This window comes from Megalobrama amblycephala, linkage group LG14 (genome assembly GCF_018812025.1).
Source record: "Megalobrama amblycephala isolate DHTTF-2021 linkage group LG14, ASM1881202v1, whole genome shotgun sequence".
NCBI classification, from domain to species: domain Eukaryota; kingdom Metazoa; phylum Chordata; class Actinopteri; order Cypriniformes; family Xenocyprididae; genus Megalobrama; species Megalobrama amblycephala.
Window position 1 is genome coordinate 21770341 of NC_063057.1, and position 6896 is coordinate 21777236.

The following is a 6896-nucleotide window of genomic DNA, read 5'->3' on the forward strand; positions in this document are numbered from 1 at the left end:
TAATCAAACAGAATGTGTCCATGTAGCTACAGATGCACCGATGTATCAACCTCTAAAATGACACTTTTTTGATCAATTTTAAACCATATAAGCAAAAGGTGAAATGTCAATACATGAGTCCAGAGTTAATCATCGTCGAGTTGCCCATGCCTTTACCAGTGGTCTGTACTGGTAGTTGATCAGGAAGCAAGCCACACTGAATAGCTCCTCAATGCTTCCACACACAGAAAGTGGTATGTCTCTGTCAAAAAGTTTGTTCTCTTTCACCCTCCTGATGCACCTCTCCACATGGACCCTTAGACGTGCAATGGATTGAGTCTGCCTGACATCCTCTCTACTCATTTGGGTGTTTCTTGGGAGAAAGGCAGGCCGGTAAACCTTGCATGGAGCCAGATTGTCCACAAGGAACCCTTTGTCCATCATGATTGCCATGTCCGGTGTGAGTAGGTTTGTGATGCCAGACAGCTTGAAGATCTCACGGTCCCTCATGGATCCAGCATACAGACCAGACACAAATGTAATGGCCATGCCGATCATGGCCTTGAATGTAGCATGAGATTTGTATGTGGAAAATACCTCACTCTTCAACAGGAGAGAGGATGGAGTCTGGCAGAATATTTCAGTGCAGTCAAGCACCACTTGTGTATCAGGAAAAGCTGAAAACTCTGGTGGAAGATGAGTTTTGACAGTTTCATGTAGGATCCACAGACGTTGGCTTCCAAGCAGGTTGTATAGAAAGTGAGTCCATCTGGCAATAATCCTGCTGGCTGTGGTGCGGTGAATGTCAAACTGTTCTGCTAGATCCCTGAGAGGCAGACCCACTGACAGATGCATGAGGAACAACAGGAGCTCATCTATGGGTTGAAGTTTCTGTGGAAAAAAAATAACTATTACACCATTGTTTTTTACTATTTATACATTTACATTTACTACACAAGTACTATTTAATACATAAAGTAAATTTTTCTGATTATACTTATTTACTTTTACTTACAGGTGTGAAACGACATGAGGAATGAGTAATTAATGACAGAAATTTCATTTGAGTGAACTAACCCTTTAAAAAAACATATTCAATGCAGTAAGAGTATGGTGGTATTAGTACTTTTACTTAAAGTCTCTGAATACTTCCTCCACCACTAGTGTTTCTACACTGTAGTCTTACTACATTCATTAAAGTAAAATATACTTTTAAAGTACTTCTTCAAACACTGATAATGCATTATAATTATTGTACACGTGCACACCATTGTTGGTTGAGAAAACTCAGAGCTGCTGGCAGAGGCAGCCTTGGTGTTGGTGACCCGCACCATCTTAGTGTTGACTGCAGGCTCCACTAGTTTCCAAAAAGCCTGGAAATGTTTGTATGAGGCAAACCTAAGAATATAATGATGCCATATTGTGCACCTAGTCCATTGTTTTAGCTGTTTCATACACATTGACATTAATATGCACAAATATAAATTGAACACTAGGCTTACCCATTTTGTAAAAATATAAGTTCTAATAAATTTCAATAATCTAAAAGTAAAATAATCTAACGAATTGCTACATCATTTGAATTTAATATATTGTTCTAATTTAACAAACGAAAACTGTAATTTCAATTTAGGTCTACAAGTTTTTGAAATAAAGCACATTTAATAAAACAAGTTTTTTAAACTAACCTACACCATACAATCAAAACACTTGAAGTTGAATAAGTAAACTTAAAAAATATATTCAAATTTAACTTGCAGTAATGTGCAGTTCACATTTCTGTGAAATTATGGACAAAGAAACAGATATGAATTTCGATTTCATTTATTAATGTCCATGAACAAAAAAAATAGCCTTTTGAATCCAGCAAACAATCAAGATATAGAAACAAGTTTAGTCAAATTTAAACAAACTCAAATACATCTTATATCAAAGCAATAAAAGTAAAAGCAAGTACGATTTAGTTATTTATATTTAATTAAATTTTAGCCTACTTTTTTTCAGAACACTCAGGTCCTACATTACCATTGTAATTCTTGGATTCAGCGACTTTCATCATTGCAATGACGGAGTCGTCTCGCATTTGAAACGTATAAGACTCTGAGTCAAGAAAGTGTTCTTCAACATCTTCAGAATCTTGTAATAGGTGCATCACGCCTTCGGATTCAAGATACCTCTTTAAGACCGAATTGGACACAGTGACCTTTCGCTCTTCGGCGCCTGTGAAGACGCAGAAGCTGGCTGATGCAGTTGGCTCATGAGTAGACGATCTTTGGAGCATGTTGCATCTCTCGCAGCGATGGTTCTTGGACTTGTCTTTAAAGCTCTGTTGCCAACATTTGTAATGACCACATCGCCGCGAGATCTTTACTTTGACCCTTTTCACCGTCCCGGACAGGGCATCAACGCGACGTTTCGGCCAGGATGAGCATACTCAAGCCTCCCAAAGCGGCCACTTCTTGCACCTCACTCTGCCTGGTGGTGGTGACGTAAACATCGCACCTGAACTCTCTGGTAGAGAGATTTGAGAGCCTGTATGTCTTACCCAGTTGAATGGCACCGATATGGGTATCCCACAGTTGTGCTTTAATTTTTCCGGTTGCATCTTCCAAATAGCACGTCTGTGTTTCTAAAATGTTTCCGTAATAAGTAACGGATTCTGTTGTTGTGCTTACGAATGCAGCACGTGCTACCAAGCCGCCAACATGAAATGTATAAAGAAGCACAAAAGAGTCCATTAGGTCATTGCCATTGAACGATTCACTGAAAGTACCAAAAAAAACCTAAAAAAAGTTATTTAAAAAAAAAAAAAAAAAAAAAAGCTTACCGGATTCTTTGAGCCCATTTGAAGAATTTCAGCCACATTTTTCGGGGATCTCGATGGTGGTTCTTTTCGTGGGAAATCAACCTTTTCCACAACCAGGACGTCTATGTATCGGTTGCACTGGACATCGTAGCCTTCACCTCCTCGAGCTATGTGGGGGGGGAGCGATTACATAGTAACTGTACAAGTAAATACAAAATTTGTAATACAACAAAATTGTTTAAAAAGATCCACATAATTACCCATGGGTTTGTAGACTTTCGTCAGTTTCACTGCTAGTTGGCAGCTTGAACAAAATTAACCCTTTTCTCAGGTGAAAACACCGCTTCTTCATGGTAATCTTCGCGATCTACCTGTATAACTGCCCCACACAGCAAAAGGACTCCGCGGCGGCTTCCGGAACGTATCCACAAAACGGACCCGTATTGGCATCCACTTGCGCGCAGTGACGGATCCGCAACGAAGGCGGATTGTGGACCTGTAAATTGATACGCTGTGATTCAAATATTAAATAATGTTATGTCATTTGTTTACTCTTACACTGAATGTTTGCTGCTTCAATCCAGATGAGTAGGCTATTGTATAGGGTACATTTAGTATAAGGTGTGAACATTGTACAGCTGTGGTATTTGTATAGGGTGTGAATCCTGTATAGAAGATGTGTAGATTTTTGGCACGGCGTGTGGATTTTGTAAGAGGTAAAGGAATTTCAATGGGGTGTGAATTTTGTATAGGGTGTTAAATGTGTATATTTTGTGAATCATGTTTAATATAATAAAGTTCTGTGTAACAAATTATTAACGAAGGAATTATTTTGATCACCGCCTCTCTCCCCCAAACAAGAAATTCCACATTCCATGGCATCATGGCGGTACCGAAAGTTGGAAGAAAGCGGCAGAGTCCTATTTGGGATTACTTTGAATATGACTGTGAAGTCATAAAAAAAGCAAGTGCCTTGCAGTGGAAGGTGGTAAAATATGTGGACAATTTATGAAAGGGGAAAATCCTACGAATTTGAAAGTACATTTGAGAAGTGCGCACAAGGAGGCTAACCTAGCTTACCTCAACAAGGTAAAGGAGAACACAGAGAACCCCTCCCCTGAAACAGAACCTAACCCCGATAACATTACAGGGCCAGGCAGCATGACGGAGACACCCGCAGGACAGAGAACACTACAGGAGTGCTTTCACCAGCGACCCGATAGCTGCTGGTTAGTTAATACACAAGGAACACCACAAGCGGGAGGAAGCGTTGGTTAATCTGTTTATTGATACTGGGATATACACACGACTGTGTGAGTCGATTGCTTTCAAAAAGTTTGCCAATGTACTCGAGCCAAAGTTCAAAACACCTGAAGCTGCAAGAGTCAACAGCCTTATTGGGGCTAAGATGGATACGGCAAAGCAGAAATTAAAAGAGATCATTAAGGATGCGAGGAAGCTGAGCCTATGTGTAGATGGTTGGAGCAAGAGAGGATTAACATCATCTTTTATGGGTGTGCCAGCTTGTTTTTACCATCCGCCCGGAGGCCAGGTTCACCATGCCCCGCTTAACCTGCACCACTTGGAGCACCCTCACACAGGGGAGTCTATTGCTGCATTGATCAGACATTAGATGCATGGGGTATAGGAGAAGACAAGGTGCTGCTCATTGTGACAGATAACGGCTCCAACATCGTCAAGGCTGTCCGGCTTCTCAGGGATAAAAAGCGAGAGCAGAGCCGTGAGTCAGATGGTGCTGTCTCTCAGGCGCAGCCAAGAGGTGTAGGAGACGAGCAGAATGAACTGTGGATGGAGTCGGAGGGGTCAGACGAGGAGGAGGAGGTTGAGGATGAGGAGGAGAATGAGATTGGAGGCGTTGGTGAGTGTGGTTATAGTGACAAATATATTTTTGAATGTTAAAAATGCAGTGTGTTTAGTCACTTTGGTGCATTTCTCAGATCTGAATTGAAATTCTCAAAACTATACTTCAGCTTCCACATAATGTAGTCACATGAGCACATAATAAAAGCAACGTTCTTATTCTTTTGAACACATCAAATGCTTTGACACATTTATGCAAATGATTATGTACAATTGATCATTGTACATAATTTGCATTTCTGATTCCTGCATTATCAGTTGCTTATCATGTTGATCATAATGTATTCTACTGGTTCTCTGTTGAATAATCTTAATAAATCACTACATGCAAAATGGTTTAACGTCATTTTCTATACATGTCTGAAATGGATTAAGATATCCATTCGTGTTTTTCTTTTCTGCATCACAATGGCATGCTCTGTCATCAAATTAACAGTACAAACAGTAAAAGTGTAACTGTGACATGTCCAATCTCTTGCAATATATAACTTTTTACTGCTGAAATTGATATAATACATACAGAAAAAAGTGCAACCTTGTGCATTTTTAATCATTGTCATTAAAATTCTTAGCCATAGTTTATATCAGAAAATACTTACAAAATACAGTGTTACAACATGCTGAACATATTGACTTTGTAAACAATGACACAAGGACTTGTCATTCTGATTTGCATTTGAGAGATACAGAAATGCACTTACTGCTTTGCAAATGTTAATGATTCAAGAAATTTACTAAAGTTATTATTATTATTATTATTTTATATTTAATGCTTAAATTATCTAATCGTTTTCTGTTTTTGCTTTGCTAAGAACTTGACCTGCCAGAAGATGGGGAGAACAAGTTCCAGAGAATGCCATGCCTGGCCCACACCCTTCAGCTCACACTTAAAGATGCCATGAAGCACAGAAGTGTTCAATCAGTCATAACAAAAGCAAGAAAACTAGTACACGGTGTGAGGAAATCATCAGCGGCTAATGAAGAATTTATCAAAAGATGTGGCAAAACTCTGGTCCGGGATTGTAGCACACGCTGGAACAGCACTTTTGATATGCTGAGAAGACTGCTGGAGACCAGAACAGAACTAAACCAACTACTTGAGAATTTTGGCATGGACACTCTTCTCACAAGCGATTGGGCTAAGCTAGAGAACCTTGTCAAGCTGCTTGAGCCCTTTGCTGTTCACACAGACCAGCTTCAGAGTGACAGTCAGTCACTCTCACAAGTAGTGCCATGCCTGCTCAACCTTGAGGCACACTTGCTGATGACTGCTGTTGGAAAGCCATTAGCTCAAGTACTGCTGAAGTCCTTGCGAGAACGTTTTGCTGGCATTCTTAGCCCTGATTCCATACAGTTTGATGCAACACCAGCAGGAGCCTGCCTTATGGATCCAAGTGTTTCGCTGGTTCTTCAATCACCAGACACAGAGCCACTGAAGAGGGCAGCACAGTCCTTTGTGCAGAACCTGGCAGCTCAGTATCACCCAGCTGCTTCTCAGTATGATGGTGCTACTGCAAGAGCCACTCAAACTCCAACAGGAGCCCCTCTTGCTGTCCTTCAGAAATACCGCTTCCTTGCATCCCGTATAGATGTCAACGTGTCCTCCTCCACAAATCAGCCTAATCTGACCAATAGTCTGTTGCTCGAAATGGAGAAGTATTTCTGCGAAGTTAAACAGGGAGTGTTTAATGAGACGCCATTGCAGTTCTGGAGATCTAGAGAAGCTGTGTATCCAAAACTTGCCCCTGTGGCATTGGATCTCGTTAGTGTCCCTGCCTCACAAGCCTTTGTGGAGCGCATCTTCTCTTTGTGTGGACTGCTGTCATCTGGCCTGAGAAACAGAACAACTACATCTCTGGAGCAACGAGTTTTTCTCAAGATCAATAAGAAATTATTGCTTGACTGATGTAAAGCCATCTTTCTCTTTCTCACCCATGCACACTCACTCACGCACACACCCACCCACGGCACACACACACTGTACACACACACAAAGCTGCATTTAAAGTTTGAAGGTTTTTTTATTTGTTATTTGTCATGTTCTTTTCTCAGATTGAGACTTTTCTCAGATTGTTGAGACTGTTCACATATTTGTGCCCATATGTACATTTTATGTACTGGTTTTATTTTTGAATGAATATTTTTAAAAATTGTATGATGTTTTTGGTGAGTTATTATTACACAATACTTTTTCTGACCTTTTTGAATCTTGCCCCTAACAAATAACCCA